The sequence below is a fragment of the Ochotona curzoniae genome, unplaced genomic scaffold (assembly GCF_017591425.1).
Source record: "Ochotona curzoniae isolate NIBS_2020 unplaced genomic scaffold, NIBS_Ocur_1.0 contig_2210, whole genome shotgun sequence".
Taxonomy (NCBI): domain Eukaryota; kingdom Metazoa; phylum Chordata; class Mammalia; order Lagomorpha; family Ochotonidae; genus Ochotona; species Ochotona curzoniae.
Genome location: NW_024465369.1, coordinates 38,406,825 through 38,428,394, shown reverse-complemented (window position 1 = coordinate 38,428,394; position 21,570 = coordinate 38,406,825). Strand labels below are relative to the sequence as shown.

The 21,570-nt window shown below is 41.8% G+C and overlaps 1 non-coding gene and 1 pseudogene across 1 annotated transcript; both read left to right on the top strand.

Moving 5' to 3' along the window:
- Positions 1–15,143: 15,143 nt before the first annotated feature.
- LOC121151004 lies at positions 15,144–15,257 on the top strand (annotated as a pseudogene).
- Positions 15,258–21,150: 5,893 nt separating this feature from the next.
- On the top strand, positions 21,151–21,291 carry LOC121150989. Its single transcript, XR_005883082.1, has one exon. It is a non-coding gene; the product is annotated as a U4 spliceosomal RNA (small nuclear RNA).
- The last annotated feature ends 279 nt before the right edge of the window (positions 21,292–21,570 follow it).

Sequence of the window (21,570 nt, the reverse complement as noted above, 5' to 3'; positions counted from 1 at the left end):
AGAAGGAGAGATAAAGGTCTTCCTTCTGCTGAGTCACTCCCCAGATGGCCACAATGGCCAGAGCTGAACTGATCTGAAGCCAGGAGTTGGGAGCTTCCTCCAGGTCTCCCACACGGGTGCAAGTTTCCAAGGCTTTGGGCCATCTGCTGCTGCTTTCCCAGGCCATAAACAAGGAGCTGGATGTGAAATGCAGCAGCAAGACATGCCCAAATAGTATGCAGCACTCGGGGGTGGAGGCTTAGCCAGACTCAAAATTTTAAAAAAACGTACCAGACTCAAAATTTTTTAAAAAGTGATTATTTATATGTTTCACTATCATCTATCTATCATAATGGTAAAAAAAAAGCCACTTTTTAGCACAGCTTCAGATGTTTTATTCTAAAGGACTAGAGTCCAATAAAGGTTGACAATTAGTACTCTGTAAAATTTCCAAAAATAGTGCACTGAGTTTTACATCTTTCCCAATTCCATATTAATACAGATTTAAATGCAAAACTCGCTGTGGTTATGATTATTATCTCTTCTCAGTGTTAGCTCTTACCAGTTTGCTGCTACAAACCAGAAACCCCAGATGCAGCAAGCACCCCAGGAGAGTTTAACGCAGCAGGGCAGATGGCTGCAGGAATGGGAGTGAGGGAAGAGAGGAAGAGAGAGGTCTCCTGCCATAGTGACAGCAGAGGGCTCCAAGAGAAGGGGAGGGGGAAAGGGAGAGTGAGAGAGCGCATGAGAGCACAGGAAGGGCAGCAGGGATGTGGGAGTGTGCCTTTATGCCCGGGAGCAGGTAGCACTGGCAGTGAGGGATTGGTGGACAGGGCCGTGAGTGGGCCGCAGGGATTGGTAGATGCAGCAGTAGGCAGGTACAAGGGGAGCAGCCACAGGGGATTGGTGGATTGGACCATCAAGTATGGCACCATGAGGTTACAGTGCATTGGTGGGAATGCAGTAACGAAGTTAACAGCAGATTGGTGGAGAACAGAGCTGTGAGGAAAATGGTGCAGAGTCCAGAATGGAGGGTTTTTTTTTTTTAAAGATTTATTTTATTATAAAGTCAGATATACAGAGAGGAGGAGAGACAGAGAGGAAGATCTTCTGTCCAATGATTCACTCTCCAAGTGAGAGCAACGGCCAGTGCTGCGCCGATCCAAAGCTGGGAACCAGGAACCTCTTCTGGATATCCCACATGGGTGCAGGGTCCCAAGGCTTTGGCTTGTCCTCGACTGCTTTCCCAGGCTACAAGCAGGGAGCTGGATGGGAAGTGGAACTGCCGGGATTAGAACTGGCACCCATATGGGATCCCGGTGCGTTCAAGGTGAGAACTTTAGCTGCTAGGCCACACTGCCGGGCCCAGAGGGGGTTTTAATTAATCTTTAGGACTGATGTTCAAATCACTCCTCACAATAATTATTTTTATCTTATTACCAAAGTGTTACTTTAATAGGTACCACAGAAATTGAGTAAATGATATGACTCCAAACACCTACAGTAAGAACATCAAGAACTGTTAGGGAAATGTTTCTCTTTTTCTTCTGTTAACATAACACTGGGTAAATATTCAGTTTTGAAGACAGCATGACTGGCACGAAAGAGCTAAATAAAGTAAATTACTCAGCTCTTTTGAGGAAAAGAGAAAATTGCTACCAGTGAATTACTGCTGTATAACAGTGTGTGGAAAAAGTATTTCCAGTAATACTAATGCTAAGTATTCACATTTATAAAAGAATTAGCATGTGCCAGATACTGTACTAAGCCCTTTGTCAAAAGCATACCTGCTTTACACAACAACCCAGGACGTGGGTGTTGTTATTAAAGATGTGCAAAACAGGGACATCAAATAGCTTGTCCGAGGTCAAATCCCCTGCAATGCCAACGCTCAGGCAGCACCTTGACATTCCCAGAGGACAATCCCCAGGAGCAAAATTTTCTCAAGAGATCATTCAGAAACACTGTTGAAAGGGAATGAAATCAAGGACCCTGCCTTCTGAGGAGTTTAAGTTTATCCTAAACTTGCTTACACCTAACTAACGTAATCATACTGACAGCAATTCCGATAACGATAGATGAGTTAGCCGTGAAAACGGAAACGTCAGACAGCAAGGGGTCCTCTTCGCAGCCCACTGAGAAGGTCCCACACAGAAAAAAGCACACCCTGGATAAAGTGAGAACAGCTCTGCGCATGAGAGCAAGGCTGTTTTTCAAGAATTAAAAAGTCATCATGGAGATGTAGTTGTTGTCTAATTTACTTTATCTTGTATATTTCATTTCTATCGCCAATTCAAGGATTCTGTTTGAGTCTTTTGTCATCTTTTTTACTAAAGAGGGAAAAGCCCTAATCCTAAACTCCCCATTCCACATTAAAACAGTGAATGTGTAAAAGATATGTTTCCATTCTCAATATTACAAAAATAAACATATTTTGTTAGTTAAAACATATGTTGCTTTTGTGCAGACCATTAGGAAATATCATTTTTGTGACTCCTTGATATCCAGTTTTGGTTAAAGTACAAATTATTGACACTGTAAAAAATATCAGGTGCTCTGGGTCACACTGAAGTGTTACCAGTGAACAGTCGACACTTAGGGACAGGCCCTGCCTCCACACTATTTAATGGAAAGGTGGAAGGAGGGACATTTACTACTCTCAGAAGATGAATTTTGAGCTGTTAACACAGAGAAAACTATGAGGTGGAGTGGAAATCTCAATGTTTGGCAAGGAACAGCACACCACAAGAACTCAACAGTCCTCATAGGAGACAAATGTAATGCTATTTAAATAAACCCAGAAAGTAACAGGTTAGACATGTCAATTCTCTCCTCTGTGAAGGAACAACAACTATTAGTGAACTGTGACAAGCATACTACTAGCCTTTTTTTTTTTAAAGATTTATTTTTATTATTTTTTTTATTGGAAAGGCAGATATACAGAGAGGAGAGACAGAGAGGAAGATCTTCCGTCCCATGATTCACTCCCCAAGTGAGCACAACGGCCGATGCTATGCCGATCAGAAGCCAGGAGCCTCTTCTGGGTCTCCCACGCGGGTGCAGGGTCCCAAGGCTTTGGGCCGTCCTCGACTGCTTTCCCGGGCCACAGGCAGGGAGCTGGAAGGGAAGCGGGGCTGCCGGGATTAGAACCAGCGCCCATATGGAATCCCGGGCGTGCAAGGTGAGGACTTTAACCACATGCGCCACCGCGCTGGGCCCTAGCCTTTTGATTTAACCATGACAACAGCCACCTTCAATAACAGGTACTGTTATTCTATTTTACATAAGAGGAAATTGAGGATCAGATACGTTCAGTAACTGAGCCAAAAACATTCATCTAGCTAACAGGGCCACAGCTAGGATTCAAATCCAAGAACTTTAAATCCACCTCCCCTTAGCTATAGTGAACTATGCCTCTTAGATGAACATTTTTAAAAAACATTCACTTATGATTGACAGAATGCATTTCTACTCCTGAATAAAGGTAGGCCCCCAATGAAACTTCTAAATATACCTATGCAACAAAATACTAGACTCTCTATACTTATACTAACAGTGTCATGACCCATGTTAAGAGCAGAATGCTGTATTCAAGACTACAGCTGAAGGACTATTCCACTATAAAACACAGGGGACAACAGGAAGAATAGAAGGGGGTGGAGGGAGGAAGCCCTATAACTGCAAAATTGTAAAACAGAAAATAAAAAACTGAAAAATATATTCATTGATTTATTTGGAAGTTAGGGCTATGGACAGAGATGGGGGGATGAGGTGGAGAAAGAGAGAGACAGAGATTTTCACTTGCTGCTTACTCCTCAGAGAGCCGCAAGGAGCCAGGAGTTTCACCTGGTCTCCCATGCAGGTGGGAGGAGCCTAAACACCAGGCCATGTTCTGCTTCTTTTCCTAGGTCATCAGCAGGGAGCTGGATTTGAAGCAGAGCCACTATGAGCCAAATCAATGTCCATATGATATGCTAGCATTACAGATGATGGCTTGACACATTATGCCACCATGTCAGTCCAATTAGTAATTTTCAAACTTGTTTATTCCCTTCAGGTCAGGGTACTCACTTTAAAGCATAACCTAAAGCATTTTAAAGCATAACATAAAGCATTAACCTAAGGTTAATCTAGATCTTTCTGTAACATCATCTTATTCTTGAATAAGCAAACATAAAAAATATGGCAAGAGTCTAATAAAAATTTTAGAGAAAAATTTAAAACAGTTGTAAGCTATTCAACCATTTTCTCATAAGTGAGAATAGATACTATGGTTTTACATAGTTTACAGATTTGAGCAACAAAATACTTGTGCTCATGGGGGCACAATTTAAGAGCCCTTAAGATGAATGTCAAAGACTTGGAAATTGGAACAAGGATTAATCATATTTGTTTGAACTTCAAAATTTGCTTATTAGATTTGCAGAGATTAAAAAGAATGCTGAAGGAGGTGATGATGTAGAGAACAGGTTGCTTGTGTACTGCTGTGGATAGAAATGCACACAGATGCTCACTACGGTGCTAAGTAGAAAACAAAGTGGAGCATAGTGGGTAGAGCCACCAGCCGTGCTGACAGCATTCCATATGGGATGTGGTTAGAGTCCCAGCTGCTCTGCTTCTGATCTAGCTCCCTGATAATATACCTGAGAAAGCAGCAGAAGATGATCAAAGTCCTTGGGAAACCAGGAAGAAGTTTCTGGCTCCTCCCTTCGCACTGGCCCAGCTCCAGTCATTGCAGCCATTTAGGGACTTGAGTCAGCATATAAAACATCCCTCTATCACTCTGTCTCCATCTCTCCCTCTCTCTCTGTAACTTTGCCTTTCAAATAAATAAATGACTCTAAAAATAAAGATCAACAAAGCAGAAGCTACTGAAAAATCCTACAAAGTTTCATTAAATTACAACATTCTATGTCGTCTAACAATGTATATCATTATTTATTAATATGAAAAGTAATTTCCTGTAAGCTGGAAGGCTAAAGTAGACTGCAAGGCAGCACAAAAATAAAATCCCATTTTAAAAAATATAATGCAGGTAGTGAAACACACTAAAGTGCTAATGGTTAATATTTCTCTGTGGAGTGGGGCTGGGACAACATTGCTTATCTTTTGAACAATTTCACCTACAGCCAAGTTCATCCTTCCACACCGTGCACCAAGCATATCCTTCTCAGCTTTCAGGATGGAGACCTGAGGCTGATCCTGGTGACTCAAGTTTTCTTTGACACCCTGCAAGTTCGGACATACTCCATCTTTTCTTCTAAAGATAACCACCTATTCCTGGTTAGAATGACTAAACAATCCTGCCTTCTTCTAGGAAACTGTCATACACCCAAAGTACTAAGCCTCTGCTTGTGAACATGATGCTGAGTTTTTTATTGTATTCCACTAGTCAATTTATTGACTATCACATTGTCTTGATTTCTCTAAATTCAGAAATTTATGGATGATTATGTCTCTGCTCCTGGCTCCAGCTTACAAATATTTTTTTAAGATCAAATTTAGATTAAACTATTCTATAAATATAATGTCTTTGCATGTGATCAACCCGCCATGCTCAATCCTGACCCATTAGTTGCATACAGATCCAGGACCATTAAACATGCTGGCCATGGAGGAACAGCTCAGTGAAACTGCTACATTCGGAGTAAGAATGTGAACAAACATGTAACTTCTGCAGTTACTAATGGTGCTCGAGCCTAAGCCAGTAAGGAACTGGGTTTCATGGTTCCTCCCCAGCAAACATAGATGTGCAGAAGACTCATCACCACTGAAAATGCATGGACTGTTTCACTTATGAAGATCCATGAGACAGGCCGCATCCGTGCCGAAAGGAGCTAAGAAAGTCATGTCATCCTACGACAGACCAGGCACCAGACTAGGTATGGGAGAGACCACAAGAAATAATGGAGGTTCCTGACCTAGCAGAGGCCAAGTGAACATTTTACAAGGCAAACAAAATGATCAACTTAAAACAAAATGATTAGGGCCCGGCGCCATGGCCTAGCAGCTAAAGTCCTCACCTTGAACGTGCCAGGATCCCATATAGGCGTTGGTTCTACTCCTGGCAGCTCCACTTCCCATCCAGAAACCTGCTTGTGGCCTAGGAAAGCAGTCGAGTGGGACGCTGCACCCATGTGGGAAACCCAGAGGAAGTTCCTGGCTCCTGGCTTCAGATCGGCATAGCATCGGCCATTGCGCTCACTTGGGGAGTGAATCATCGGATGGAAGATCCTCCTCTCTGTCTCTCCTCCTCTCTGTCTCTCCGCCTTTCCCATAAAAAAACAAAATGATTAGCCTGTTACAGACCTGCTGGATTTCACACCCTGCCTGCAGTTGCTTTTGCAGGAGCAGACCAAATTATTTCACAAGCCTTCTTTTGCCTGTAGGCCAGATGTCCCCCATCCCTGAAAGAATCTGAAACCCAGAGAGTAGATATACAAAAAACAAAACCCATCTATCTGTTGCCCACAGGAGACACATCATCACCAACAAAGATATGTGGAAACTTAAAGGATGGAAAAAGGTACTCCAGGTTAATGGAAAGGGAAAACAAGCTGGTGCAGTCATTCTTATATCAGATAATATATGCTCTGACATGAACAATATTAAAAGAGATGAAGAAGGACACGACATAATGATCAAAGGATCCATTTTGCAAGAGAACACCTTATTAGTTTCTTACGATGTTTTCTTTTCATCTTTTTCATCTCTAAATTTACTTGGTTTTTCTCCCTTGTTTTTCTTTGCTAGTCTAGCTAAAAGCTCATCTTCTTGTTGCAAGTTGGAGTTTATCAGTTTCAGTTGCATTTATTTTTGCTGTGATTTTTATAATTTCTTGCTTCCTGTTCATTTTCCTTTGTCAATAAGTCCTTGAGATGCATTATTAGATTATTTCTTTTCCTTTTTTGTAAACACCTGATATTATGAATGTCCCGCCCACAACTATTTTTTGCTACATCTCATTGGTTTTGATATTTTTGCTTTTCTTTTCATTTTTTTCAAAAATAGTTCCTTTTCTCTTATTAAAGTCTTCAATGACATACACATTAGTCATCTAGTAGTACATTATTTACTTTCATGTTGATGTAAACTTTCTTTTTTTTCTTGTTGTTAATATTATTTTATCACTTTTATTTAAGGGGATATATAGTAACTGTTTAATAGAGACTACCACATCCAGATGTGAACATACATTGCAGTATTCACCTCTACTTCCAAACAAAGATGGACTCCCAACAAAACTGGTAAATATATCTTGACAATAGGATGCTGGACTCTCTGCCATTGTTCATACCTACAATGTCAGGATACACTTAAATAGCAGAATGATGGACTTATGACTGTTTATGAAGGACTATACTATTGTAATAACATAGGGGAAATCAGTAAGGAGAGAAAAAGTGGGGAGGGGAAAGAGTAAGTCCCAGATCCAATGGAACCATATCATAAAGTAATTTTTTTATTTTATTAATTGCATTGCATTATGTGACACAGTGTTATGGGCACTGGGATTCCCCCCACCCCTCCCTGAACCCTCTCCCCATGGTGGATTTCTCCACCTTGCTGTGTTACCACAGTTCAAATTCAGTTGAGGTTCTTTCATTGGAAGTATCATAAAATAATTTTTTAAAAAGGAAAAACTATGGCCTGTCGTGATAGCCTACTAGCTAAATCCTTGCCTTGCATCTGCCAGGATCCCATGTGGGTACTGATTTGTATCCCGGCTGCTCCACTTCCCAACCAGTTCCCTGTTTATGGTCTGGGAAAGCAGTGAAGGATGGCCCAAAGCCTTGGGACCCTGTACCCAAGTGGGAGACCAGGAAGAACCTCCTGGCTCCTGGCTCCTGGCTTTGGATCGGTTCAGCTACAACTATTGCGGCTACTTGCAGAGTGACATAGTGAACAGAAGGTCCTTCTGTATCTCCTTCTCTCTGTATATCTGCCTTTCCAATTAAAAAATTATAAAAATTAATAAATAATATCCACATAGAAATAGAAGTATTTTTTTAAAAAAGTAAACTCCATGGGGACATGGGGACTATGCACTTGACTCTGTGGAATGCCAACAAGGGAGCCACCAACTGGGAAAACCTGAAAACTGCTTAGTGCCTCTGCTCTGCCGCCCAGCGCCTACAGAGAGCATCCTTCTAAAAAAAAATTATCCTGTCTTCCAGATGCTTATGCTTCCATGATGGATTTCCACACACAGTGCAGGTTATGCCCCAGCTGCCCCTTCCCACCCCTTGCCTATGTCTAGCTTTCCAGCTATTCTCTGGGCTCTAGGAAGCTGACCCTGATAGACACCATCAGCCAGGATACCTTGCCCTGCAGCTACCAGATGAATTAGGCTCTTGAGAGGCAGAATCAGGACTGTGAAGGCCACAGGCAGAATTCATGTCCATCCCAGCTCCCTGCCTTCCCTTGCCCAGCTGTCACTGTATCTACACTTGAAGTCCTACAACCAGAGCTCTCACAATGCCATAGAACCACACATCCTCCCTGCTCCTTCTGCCTTTGGGAGGGTTACAGTCCCCTCTGTTTGTGGCTCCAAGCTGCTCTTCCTCTATTTTGCCTTTGCATTACTTCTTTAAATCATTTTTAAAATGCTAATTACATGTCCATCCCTTACCTACAAGAGCTGTGTATGAAACCTTTTTTGCCAGGGAGTGGGGGAGAGTAGTGACAAAAAGTTGTAACTTAAAGAAAATATTATAAAAATCTCTAATGACCTGAAGTCTGGACAGTATTTACTGGGTGACTCAGGGATAGTACATTTTATCAACTGCAAGATATGCCATTTTCAACCACAGCATATCCTGTGTTCATTTTCGATCAGTAAAAGGGCATTTATGGGTAATTCTGAGTACTTTGGGAATGAGTCACAAGCTTTAAATATATATATATACATAACGGGCATCTGACTCAGGGTTCTGAGGGCAGAGCCTCGTCAGTCCACTGTCATCCATGGTAGTCGGTGATCCAGGGCTATGCAAGGCCTTTCTGCCTACTATGGCTTGTACTACTGCTGCCTCTTAGAACAGCCGAAACACTGCCACTGTCACAGTAACCCTACTAGGATGTCTTTGAATTTGTTCTGTCAAGCACACACACAGACAACTTGACACAAGTTTCCAATCTGTGACAGATATGCCTTATGGGAATAATAAATAAAAACATGTCTCACAGTTCTAACGTGTGGCATTGCTCAGTCCAGAAAAATCTCAGGCTGCCTTAGACAGAGGTCAGCTTCTCTAACACAGAGCTGGTCCAGCCCACTACACAGACAATTCTGTCTCAGTGCAAAAAGAAACATATAATATGTTACCCAGAAGCTCATTTGTTACTCTTTTTTTTTTTTCCTAAATGTAGCTTGGTTCTGTAACAGTTTTGATGCTCTCCTGCTCTAAACAACAGTGTTTTCTCATGCATGAAACCTTTACTCCTATTTATTAGTCAGATTTTATCACTTGTCTCCATGTAGAGTTCTCCTTCTCTGTCTCTCTTCTATCCTTGCTCTCTTTGTTCTCTTTCCTTTATTCTCTCCTGTCACTAAGTCACCACTGGATCCCAGCATAACCCACCTCCCCAGCATCAGTGAAGTGTCCTAAAATCGACAAATTTATTTCTGCAGCTACACAAGGGACAGAATACCTCCCCCTTCAGATGCAGAGATCCCACCGGGACTTAGGTTATCCTTGGGGCACTTGATTAGGAGCAAGTGGTTGCCCAGGCAACCACTCCAAATTGTCCTAGACTGCCTGGCAAGCGTGTTGTCGCAGTCTGATGTGAAGGTCACACTAGCCAACCTGTGACAGTTAAAGGCGAAGTCTGTGCAGTCAGCCAAGGGCTCCTGGAACATCCATCAAGAAGAGCTCAATAACATTTGCATAATCATAAAATTGTCAGACTCCCAAGGCCATAAGGACCCGAGGAACAGACTGTTTCAAAGAGCCGGAGATATGAGATTGGAAAATGAACAACAATAGGTGAGTGTGCTAAAATCATTAGGAAGAACACTTTAAAAACCAACCAGATGGAATGCAATCACTTAGCTGGTGGAAACACTTTTGCTACTCAGTATTCTCGAAGGATTTAAGAGCCATTCTACCCTAAGGCGAGTCAATAAACAAAAAAAGTCACTCGATACAATTTTACTTTCTTATAATTTCCTTTGATCTGGAGTGTTTAAAACATTATTCTCCAATAACAAAACCCTATACTCAAACATATGCCCAGATCCCCTAGGTTAATGCCATATTTGACAAAGTCTCAAAAATAGGGGATACACTGAGAAGGAGACAGAGAAGGAATTCATGTCTCTAAGTGCGCTTCAAAATAATTAGCCGGAATAGGAATATCTCCACAGAAAAATGAAAGAAAAGTGAAATAGGCAACTTACCATAAAATTGAAATGATCAACATGACACAACAGAATGCAATCCAAAACAATGGCAAACCATTTCTCACATAATGAATGATTTTTTTGCAAGAACAATAAGTAAACAAGTCTCACAGCCTTTGACATACATAATGTTGTACAAAGATATCTTGATCATAACCAAGCAAGGGTACATCAGATGTACAAAGACACTCTCCATGATAATTTGTAGTACACCAAAAAATGGGGACACAACTTCCAAGTCAGGCAAGTCTCCGCAGCCAATGCACATCATACTAAAAATTATAGTCACCTACATGGAAAACCTGGAAAAGGCAGAGATGAACAAAATAGCACATATAGCATGATTCTACTTTTATAAACTCTATGGAGAAAATCGAAGTAAATCCAAAGTTAATACCAAATGTGAGGCTAGTGTTGTGGCTCAGCTTGGTAAGTTGCCACTAGCAATATCACCATCTCATATCTGATTGCTGATTCAAGTTCTGGATGTTCTGTGTCCAACGCAGCTTTCTGGCTAACGTACAAGCAGAATGGTTGGTTCCTGCCAGCCATGTGGAAGGCCAGATGGAGTTTCTCACTCCTATTTTCAATCTGGTCCAGCCCAGGCAATGGTACCATTTGGATAGAAGCTGTCTCTCTGTGTCACTTTATCATCAAATCAATCAATTGATCTTTAATAAATATACCGGGGACAGCACGGTGACATAGCAAGCTAATGCTCCACCTGCGGCGCTAACATCCCACAAAGCTACTGGTTCAAGTGCCAGCTGTTCCACTTCTAATCCAGTTATCTGCTAACAGCCTGAGAAAGCAGGAAAGGATAGACCCTGCAGCCACACAGGAGACCCTGAGGAAGCTCCAGGATCCTAATTTGAGACTGGCCCAACTCTGGCTGCAGCAGCATTTGAGGAAGATCTTTTGCTCCATCTCTCCTCTCTCAGTAACTCTGGCTTTCAAGTTAAATAAAATAATAAATTTTAAAAATTCTTAATGTTATCTATTTCTGAATGGTGACATTATATATGACTTTTGTTTCTTTAAGGAAGGTCTAATTTGTTCCCATTAGGAACAAATATCACTTCTCATACAAGTATTTTCTAAATGTTAAAATGTACTAAAATTAATTTCCATGCATGAGAAGATTCTAATTTTTTGGCAAACTTTTATTTCAGGCTATGATTATGTGATTTTTACAATATCTCAGTCTCTATGAATTAGAATATATTGGGCTTAGGACATTTATAGATTTTAGATAGATGGGTGGACAAGAATTAAAATGACATCAACTTCAGTTCTCGGAAGCTACAGACTGGAGTGGCTCCCTGGTGCAATTATAGAATTAGGCCTTCCTGGGGTTGGAAGAGAACCAGCTGTAACTGGTCACAGTCGCCACATGATGACAGCTCAGACAATGGCTTCCTCCTTTCCCTCCAATCCCAATATATAATGGAGTCAGAGAGAGAGAAAAAAAAAATTAGCAACACAGCAAAGGGCAGGGGATCTGACAAAGTGCATAGTTTTCAAATACACCTGTCATGATGGTTTAATCAGAGTAGACAATTTAAATGCTGTATCAGGGATCACGTGATAGGACAAATACGAACTCAGAAAAGCAAAGCCATTCGCTGATACATGTTTAGTCAGAATAAAGTAACTAAGGCTTGCTACTTTGCAGGTACCTCATGAATTACAAATAAAAGTCCCCATGCCATCCAAAACCATGATTGGAGTATGAAGTGAATTATCATACAACTATCATCCAGTAACCAAAACCCATGCTTTTACAAACACAATCCACGTTGTGGAGATACTTAGAAATGTATTACATGGGCAAGACTGATGGTTAAGATGAAAAGACTAAGTTTAGAAATTCACTTACATTCCCAAGAAATCATGCTCATGATGTTTATTCTTGCCAAGTATTTTTCTTCGCTCCCTAATAACACAGTCCCCTATTAAACAACTGTATAGGTTTTTTACAATGATTCCCTTCAAATAGCATCCCATACTTACCATTCCTAGTGCTGTCTCTATTCCACATCAAAACTGGTGACAAAACACTAGGAACACCCACATTTAATCAATGTCCCTTAAAGTCTTAATTTTTATTTAAACTTACATGCCCTCTCTTCCTCCGCCACCTGCCCCTAGATTTGCTACATGGCCATCTTAAGCCACACACAATCGAGATTTCCAGAGTCTGCTTTACTGGCATTAGAATTCATATGTCATACGAATAGTTTAGTTGAAACAGCCAATCCCCAGAACAGAGGAGGAAACAAAGGAAAGCTTTGGCACAGAGCTTCTGGGAACACCCCCGTGGGCTGAGATGTCCGTTACCCCTGAGATAAACCCAGCCCAATGCGGCATTCTAGGCAGACCCGGGCTTAACGGATGCAATCCACTTCTCCCATGATGCTCTCTCAGCCACAATCCAGTAACACTCTGTTACTGCATTTCTCCAAGCAGTATTTCCGCAACATTCTAAAAATCCAAAACTGACAGGAAAAAAAAAAACAACTTCGGAGATAATCATAAAGTCAGTGACATAACTACAATTGCAACTGGTAAGATATGGTTGTGTATACAATGATGCTGAAGTACTACATTTTAACTTCCACAAGAAGACATATTTGAATGCCTACAGTTTTCTCTATTAAGTTAAGACATCTACCCATGAAATGTATAAGCAATGACGTCAGAATCTAATTAGATGCTCACCCATGAAAAGGCTAGGTGATATAGTTCCAGTTCATCTAAAGTGGTCAAGGAATGCTAAAGAACTTGCTTTGTCAAGCCTCGGCCAAACCATCAATCATATTCCAGCATTTCACTAGGTGTCCAGGTGCCACTCACACACAGCAGGTATTCCACTGGAATGCCCTGCTTACAGAGACAGGCCATGATCAGCTCAGAGACCATGCACTCATTCGCTGCCAGTATATCTAGCCTTTGTCCTGGGTACTCAGATCGTTCAGAATGAACTGCATTCTCTTATTTCTGACACCAGCAGACCAAATGTCCAGCACTTGCTGCGTGTGAGGCGGCATAGTTCAGGTGGTGGCAGCACAAAATTCTTGGCCCACATTAAGCATTTAATAAATGACAAGCATTTTTAAAACTTCATTTGTTATAAGCAGTCTATTGCTAAGAATTTAACCCAGTTCAGCCTTGCTCTTAAATCAAGGCAAACTATAAAGTCACACACAAAGTACATGAGTGAAACACAGATGTCCTACCCTCTTTCCTCTTTTACATAGTTACCCACTTATTTATTCTTCAGTATTTTTGTGAACCAACTGAGAGTAAATTGTGAACTTGATGCCTGCTCACATGTACCTGACCATCCCAATCAGCAACTGGACACTGAAAGACCATTACTATCCACCACAAATGCTGTGCCATCTGTTCCAGCAACAGCTCATCTTCCTTTTGGGCTGCTCAGGATCTGATCAAGCATCAGGGACTGAATTTCAGTCCCCACAGTTTATCATTCTCTTGCCTTCTCCTACAACAACCCCTCAGTGCTTCCTTATCTCTGTGATCCTTGCAGAATTCAAAAAGTCAGAATTAATTTTCCAAGATGGCCTGAATCACCTTCAGTGTGTGTCCCTTGAAGATTTTATTATGCTAGTTCAGGGAATGCCCTTCCAGCAGGAAGATTTTAAAAGTGATGCTTGGCTCTACTCAGTGCATGAACACTGACAGGTACACAATGCTGGTTCATCCCACCACTGATGATGATCACCACTATCTGGACAAGTTAGTTTCTGACAATCCATGTCATCACAAAGTAACCATTCTCCTTTTCAGAACTTGTAAGCAGTCTGAGGAGAAACACTATGAGACTATACCAACATCCTCTTCAAACCTCTACCCAGCACATTTAATCCACCATGACTAGGGTGTTAGCCAAATGGTGATTGCTTCTATATTTATTGGCTGGCATTCCCAACCAATAAAAGCAGAGATTTTCATCCTCCAATTCCATTTAGCTACCTGCTAGTACAGACTTGCTGAATGCTACTGTTGTTTTGAGGCTCCAATTTTGTAGATTTCATCAAGGGCAGTACTCTTCATTTGTTATCTTAAAAATCTGATTTAGTGAATAGAATTTCACACACCAAATAAGTATCTTCAATGCCAAAATGGTGGTTGTGGGGCGGGGGAAAATTCTTCATCAATTTTCTTGGAGAGTTACAAACACAGAGAAATCAATCATTAAATCATTTTTTTTTTCTTACCTAATATCTACGGCTGACATCCTTCTTTCACTATAAACAAACATTTCTTGGAATCAACTATTGGGAGACATTTAAAGTGGCATAACTATGTTATCCTTTATTAAAAAAATATGGAGGAAGAAGAAAGAAGAAGGAAGGAGGGGGTGAGAGAGGAGGGAGGCAGGAAGGGAGGACAGAATGACAAAAGGGAAAAAAGAGAAGGGAGAAAGAAAGAGGAAGAAAGTAGCAGCAGCAGCAGTCACACAGCTTCCACACTGCAGGTGGCTACTTAGCTGACCTCAGCTAAGCCAGAAATACCACAAGCTTTTCAGCCAACATATGCAATGGTGTATGGAATGCTCAAGACCCTGGCACATGCTTAGGAAGTTACAGCCTCTTCCTTTCTGTCCTCTTTGCCTGTCTCAGAAATAAACACTCATTTTCCCTGAGGCACAACTCACCTTTCTCATTCATCACAGTCTCTCTCTCTTTTACAAACAAGAATGCTCAAAGTCTTTTTTAAATATCTCTCTGCCATGCTCACTTCGGCAGCACATATACTAAAATTGGAATGATACATGATACAGAGAAGATTAGCATGGCCCCTGCGCAAGGATGATATGTAAATTCGTGAAGCACTGCATATTAAAAAAAATCTCTCGTTTAACAACTCTGTCAGTGCTAGGGTTCACTTTCCTTTCTTCAATGTTGCTGCCAGAGGTATATATATATATATATATATATATATATATTTTTAAGATCTGCTTATTTTACTTGCTAGAATCACAGAGAGGGTCTAGTACAGCAGCTTAGTGGCTAACGTCCTCGCCTTGAACACACCAGGATCCCACATGGGCGCCGATTCTAATCCCGGAAGCCCTGCTTCCCATCCAGCTCCCTGCTTGAGGTCTGGGAAAGCAGTTGAGGATGGCCCAAAGCCTTGGGACCCTGCACACGTGTGGGAGACCTGGAAGAGCTCCTGGCTTCAGATCAGCACAGCACCAGCTGCTGTTGTGGTCACTTGGGGAGTGAATCATCGGACAGAAGATCTTCCTCTCTGTTTCTCTTCCTGTCTGTATATCTGACTTTCCAATAAAAATAAATAAATCTTTAAAGAATAAATAAATAAAAATAAGCAAATAAATAAATAAATAAAGGAATCACAGAGAGACAGAGATCTGCACAAAGGGCCACTGCAGCCCAGCTCTGAGCTGCTCTGAAGATGGGAGATAGGAGCTTCTTCCACATCTCCCATGTGAGTTTAGAGACCCAAAGCCTTGACTCATCCTCTGCTACTTTCCCAAGGCATTAGCAGGGAGCTAGATCACAAGTACATCAGCTAGGACATGAACCAGCGCTCATATGGGATGCCAGCACCAAAAGGATTAGCCTGCTATGTCACTGTGCTCACTCTATTTATTTTATTTCTATTTTAAATGTGGGGAGAGATAGAGATAGATGTAAAGATAGACAGAGGGAGAGAGCGAGTGAGCCAGAGAGAGCATGAGAATGAGAGTGACAGCAAGAGAGAGGGAGAGACCATCAATTGACTTAGTTCATTCTTCAGATTACCACAGCTGCTAAGGATGGGCCAAGAGGAAGCCAGGAGGCTGGAACTCAGCCTAGTCTCCCTTATGGGTGGCAGGAGCCAGTACTTGCCAAGGTGTACTTTGGCAATAAGCTGAATCAGAAGTGGAGGTGGCACTCAAATTGAGGCACACCAATTTGCGATGTGTGTGTTACAAGCATTTAAAAGAATTATTTCTTTAAAATGAAGTTACATTGACAAGGAGAGAAGGCATCTTTCACCTGCTAGCTTATGCCCCAAATGACCATAATGGCTGCAGCTGAATCAGTCCAAAGTCAGGAGTCTGGAACTCCAATTCTCCCATGTGGGTGGACAATATACTTTCCCAGGCACATTAGTAGGGAGGTGAATTGAAACTGGAACAGCTGGGAATTGACCAGTATTCACACAGGATACAAGTGTTGCAGGCAGTAGCTTAATCCACTATATCACAATGCTGACCACCCCCGCCCCAGCAACACGTTGACTGTTGTTCCCAATGCCAGCCCCTTACAGCCAGAATTCTAGTTCAGACTCCTTACACTAACAATGTCTCCTTTTCTCACTTCACCCTCTACATCAGCTCACTCTTCCTAAATCATCAGAACACAGTACTTCTAAAAGGAAGGATTTCTCTTTTCTTGAAAGAATAAAGCTGGATCCCTAAGCTGAATGCTCATGGGTCTGCACACTCTGCCATCATCAAAAAATGATTCCCTCTCAGTCTATTCTCCAGCCTCACTAAACTCCGGGCCTCCAATGATTTGGTTCATGGTTTGCCTACCCATCTACACTGAAAGGCCCAGTGGAGGCTGGTGTACTGCTCAACATGTATCTTTATTGTCCAGCTCTGAGTTCAGTAATGTGTGCTGTGCTAATAAACAAAAAGGCACCTGTGGAAGATATGCTGCCTGCTTATTAGAAGGACTGCACAGAAAAGGGTCAATTTTCCTAGAACCGTATTACAGATTCACATTTGAAGTGGCAACGCATTGTTTTTTAGAAAGCACAGTAATGCTATTATCCAGAACACTTCAGCATAATAGGCTAAAAAAAAAAAACTTTCACATAGAAGTTAGTTTCATAGTTGATAATAGGTTCACTGAATAAAACATTTGATTATCATTGCAAGTCTCAGAAGTGCCGAAATTTTTAAAAGTAATACTGCTTTCAAATTGGGAGTTAATTGTGAATGTACATCAGGTTACAGTTTAGTCTCTAGGTGATCAATCAAATGCCAACTTAGAGGGGAGCTCTAAAGGTATTCTGTTGGTGTAGTTGATGTCCATAATCAGTTGACATTAAGTAAGAGGGATTATTCTATATAATCTGGGTGAGTCTGACCAGATCAGTTGAAAGGCCTTGAAGAAGAACTAGAATTTCCCCAAAGAGTAAAGTCCACTTTTGAGCAGCTTCCCACTGCCTGTGATACCAGCCTGCCCCTCATAAAAGCCTGCTTGATGGATTGATTTCATTCTAGCCAGCCTCCTGAATCCCACAGGCTAATTCCTGAATCAAATCTTTTCTATTGACTCTGCCTCTCCAGTAGAACCCTAACCAAATATGGTGTACTTCCAAAAGGGGGTGGGAAGAAGAAGGGGATGCATCAACTGAACAGTTAAAAGGATCTAAATTTGGCCTTCACAGTATTGCTTGATTATGGAGTGGGAAGTGTTCAAGTTCCTAGAACATCAGATACCCCATATTCAAACATAAGTACAACTATGCCTAGCATATGCCACAGCTTCTGTCCCAATGCATTATTATACATTCAGTTGGCAAATGTTTGTTATGAAAGGCACTGGGGAGAAAATGGTGAGCCAGACAGGCATGGTTCCTGCTCTCAGGGAGTTTGTGGGCTAGTTGATGAATCAGTCATCAAATCAGTCATTACACAAATACTCAGTTATAATTATAATGAGTGCTAGGAAATACAGGATGCTGTTGGCATAGTGAATGGGGAAATGTAACCAACAGGGTAGGCCATTTGGAAATGTCATTGAGAATGATGTTAAAGCTCAGATCGGAAGTGTAAAGAGGCAACAGCCAGGGAGAACATGGGCAGGATCATCCTAGACACAGGTGATCATCTGTAAAAGGCTTTATGCAGAGAGGGATACAAAGTTAAGCACCCAAAGACATTCAATCAGTCAATGAGCTGTGGAAAATTAGGGATGGGGCTTATACCAAAGCCAATCATCACACTAATAAAAATCTCAGCTTAACAACAATGGGTAACCATTCCTTATATAAACAAATACTGAAATGACAATATTTGTGCTTGAACAGTTTGAATAGCAGCTGTGGATAGTTTGGAAGGAGGCAAACTAGACTAGGCAAGAATAGTCACAAGGCTTTTGCTACAGTCCAGAAAGAAGACCATGGAGGCAAGGACACAGCTGACAGCAACAGAGAAGGGAAGATGTTGGTGCTACAATCAATAAGACAGGGAGAGATACTGGACAGACTTGCAGATGGAGAAACATGACAGGATGCAGTTTGGGAGAGAGAATCTTGGCTCTCCTGAGAGCATGCACCAGTCCTCCACAACTCCTGTAAGACTGCCACATGGAAACACAAATCTGAAACTCAGAAAAGAACTGGTCCAGATAAAGAAATCAAGAAACTCTGGCTTTGCTAGCACAGAATCAGAACTGGAGGATGCCTAGCAGGGAAGGGAGTAGAGAAGGAAAAGTTGCAGGAGATAGCCTAGGAAAACTGACATTTTAAGCAATTCAAAGAAGAGTTTCCAAAAGAGCCTGAAAATGAATTATCGAGGGTGACTGGGCTCACAAAGCACCACATTCATTTACACAAAACACTTTTCCTTGAGCTTTCTAGTTTAGCCACCACACTCAGAGGGTGCATATTTTCTTTGAATAAGAAATAACCAACTGTAAGAGTGACAAAGTTGGAAAATTTGAACAGACATGAATAATTTCCTGCTAAGATATTTTATACAATGGCTACCACCTCACTGATTACTGTTTATAATAGCTATTCAATCTTTGGGTCAAAGCGTACTTTTTGAAGTCACTTCCTATTGACACTAATGGTCTGGCCCTTTATGTATAATTAGTTCAGGCAATTAGCTGTAAGGCTTTAATCTCTTAAAAATCGCTGTGTGTCACATTATTCTAACCGTGCCCCATTTGAAAGGAAACACTGAACCAATAGGAAGTACTCATTTTAAAAGGGTCTAAGAAGAGTGGCCTGGTCCCCACCAAAGAATCACACAAATTAGTGTAGGCTCGGCAACCAAAAGAGCTTGAACTCCAAGAAAGGATCTATTTAAACTGCACTTTTTCAGGCACTTCTAGCCTTAATCCTCCCCATTAGTATGACACATGAGATGTCAGGGAAAGCTCTTCAGCATGCTGAGGTTCAGAGGGCAATTTGTAAGGCAGCATTATTACAGTTTATAAAAACAGCCCAGCAGAAGTCCCATGCACCCAGCAGTCACAACAGCATGATGCAGAAGTGGGAAGCTCATGAATATTTGATGATGACATTTTTCCTCCCTTGCGTACTGTTGTGAGGCAGCCCCCAACTTATCAATGGCACTTGTGCCAAAAAACTGGTTTTTCAAATGTATTACCTCAAACTGGAAACATGTGTTTCCCTTAAATATGTGTTGTCAGTACATGTTGGAGTTCAAGCCATGTATAAACAGCAGTACAGGTTAATCAGAATTTTATCATTTATAACAACGCGGAATTACAATTCTGTATTCCAAGGCAGCAGCCTCTGGAAGAGAAGACGGCATGCTCTGCAGTGGGGGAAAGGGTTCACCAGACTCCACACTGGGAATCTGGGAAATTGGTCATGGTTAGGAGATGGCAAGTTAGAGTCCAGGACCATGGCTTGTCACTTGACAGGTTCATATTCAAAGCTGAAGATGCAGAAGGCTTCAGAGTGGATTAGACACCAAGCCCTGGCTCTGGCTGTGTGTGTGTGTGTGTGTGTGTGTGTGTGTGTGTGTGTGTGTGTGTGTGTGTGTGTTTGCGCGTGCACGCACGCACACGCAGGGAGTAGGGACTCCCTACCAAAATGGCATCAGGCTGTGCTCAGGACACCAGCAGCAAGTGCTGGAAGCAACCATGTTCTGTTTCGAACCCTTAGGGGTAGATTTCTAGAGTTAGGTTAACTCGAGAACTGAGTCCCTGTTGAGGTCACAGGTTAATACGACCATCCTCTTGGCCTTCAGGACACTCCCATATCCATAGTCTCTGAAACTACATCGGAAGCCACACAACTGTGCCCCTACTGGTACATACAGATTTGTTCTGTTCCATCTTCCTAAGACAGATGAGGTGGTTCCAGAACTCCTTGACACTGTACCTTTCTATCCATTCAATTATACCCTTTTTGGACTTGGGAGCTTGATTTTTTTTTTATTGGAAAGTCAGATATACAGAGAGGAAGAGCTTCCGTATGATGATTCACTCCCCAGTGAGCTCAACAGCTGGTGCTGTACTGATTTGAAGCCAGGAGCCAGGAACTTCTTTCTGGGTCTCCCATGTGAGTGCAGGGTCCCAGTGCTCTGGGCTGTCCTCGATTACTTTCCCAGGCCACAAGCAGGGAGCTGGATGGGAAGTGGAGCTGCCGGGATTAGAACTGGCACCCATATGGGATCAAGGTGTGTTCAAGTGTGTTCAAGGTGAGGACTTTAGCCGCTAGGCCACAGCGCCGCCGGGCCCAGTAGCTTGATTCTTAACACCTTCTTTTCCCCTGAACTTGTTCTAGCCTCTGCTCCATCCCAGGAGATGGTGGTCATTTGTATGTCTAGTTTACCTGAGGCATACTGTGACTACCTTTGTCTCCCCTTTGTTAGGATAACCAAATGAAATGGGCCATCAAGCTCTAATATTCAAAAGACCATGTAATAACACCATGATGTTGAAGTATCTAACAACAAAATGTTAGTCTATCCAACTGCAGAGGAAGTTGTGTTTGAAAATATTTGTTCACTTTTAAGCTTTGCACAGTGGCAGTATCATAGCCAATGAGGTTTATCCGAGGCAGATTATTATTGCTAATTGAAAGTATTTGTTCACTTTTTGTTTTAAAATGTACTTAAGGCCTATATTTTAAATACATATTATATCTTTCAAAGTATATACAGCAATAATGTAGAGAGATAAGAGTGAGAAGGCACTAAATCTTGAGAAGCATTGTAAGTTAGGAAGAAAGGAGAAAAATGGCAGCAAAGCCTGCACTTTGAGGCCCACACTTAGGAGACTATTCTTGCTTAAACCCTCTAGGCAGCACTGCCGTGGTGAGAAGGGCTTCCTCCTGGGACTGGCTCTGTCTGTGGAGCCCTCTGTTTAGAAATCCTGCTTGAATGCCTGAAGCTCTTAAATCAGCTGCCTTCGTACTGCTTTTAAATAGAAGCA